Raw genomic sequence first — 1,044 nt, forward strand, 5'->3', positions numbered from 1 at the left:
GTGTGTGTGTGTGTGTGTGTGTGTGTGTGTGTGTGTGTGTGTGTGTGTGTGTGTGAATCCTACAGAAATATACAACTTTATGGAGAAAATTTACCTGCATTAAATAAATATTTAACTGAGGAGGTTTTCAACAATGAAACAATGGAGAAAGACACATAACAACGGCATTAGTCGGTCTAGCCAGAGAGCAAGCAAAACGACAGCCCAAAGAGATCAAGATCATAAGGTAAGAGAAAAAAAAAAAAACATTGCTAAGATACGAAATAAGATTCTGATCTAGGAGCATCAATGTGAAGAAGACAGCAAACACACCTTTCACGCAGGCTGCCTAAAAGGACAGCTTCCCCGCACCTCTGACTTCCATCACCCTGCTCATGACCAGTCTAGGAAAGTAATACATGCCCACAGAAACGGGGCCTGGCCCGCGCCCAAGTCGGTGACTTCAACTGCTCCACATTAATAACGAAAGCTGTCCGGAGTGGACATGCAGGGAGGGAGGAAGAGATGAAAGGCTGGCGCAGACTTCTCAGAGCAAAATCTATCTTCTGCTAAAGGAATTGGCCAAGTGCTGTTCAGAAGCAACAGCCTCCTCAATGGAAAATATCAGTTCTCTTTATAAAGCCTATAATCCTTCCATGCCATACATTTTAAAGTATGCATTAAACTCTAACCAAAACAAAACAAAACAAAACAAAACAAGGTTTTCATTGCAACAGACTGTAGTAAACACAGAGACTTACATACCAGGGGCTGTTCTGAGCACCTGACAACAACCCAGGGAGGAAAGTGCTATTAGCCTCAGTTTACAGACCAGTAAACTGAGGCACTGAACAGACAAATGGCTTTTCCAAGATCACAGAGTTGGCAGAGTTGAACCCAAGCTCTCTGGTTACACAGGCCAACGGCTTTCCCATGACACCAGGCTACCCCACGGCGAATCCTGCTAATGTACATAGCCCTGTCCACCCAACCATTAGGGAGGCCTTAGTCACTGCTACTCTCGGGGCTACACTTTTGTTGCTGTTTTCTGGCTGTTCGCTGGAC

General features: G+C 44.8%; 1 protein-coding gene across 2 annotated transcripts in view; it reads right to left on the reverse strand.

Moving 5' to 3' along the window:
• GAB1 (GRB2 associated binding protein 1) overlaps positions 1–438 on the reverse strand; it is a 71,470-nt gene extending 71,032 nt beyond the window's left edge. The window contains exon 1 of one of the 2 annotated variants that reach the window (XM_011359433.2): positions 313–438. The gene's annotated coding sequence lies outside the window, so the exon portion shown is untranslated. The remainder of the gene's footprint in view (positions 1–312) is intronic. The other variant, XM_023530248.1, reaches the window with a different exon arrangement.
• Between the last annotated feature and the right edge of the window lie 606 nt (positions 439–1,044).

Source organism: Pteropus vampyrus, unplaced genomic scaffold (genome assembly GCF_000151845.1).
Source record: "Pteropus vampyrus isolate Shadow unplaced genomic scaffold, Pvam_2.0 Scaffold47, whole genome shotgun sequence".
NCBI classification, from domain to species: Eukaryota; Metazoa; Chordata; class Mammalia; order Chiroptera; family Pteropodidae; genus Pteropus; species Pteropus vampyrus.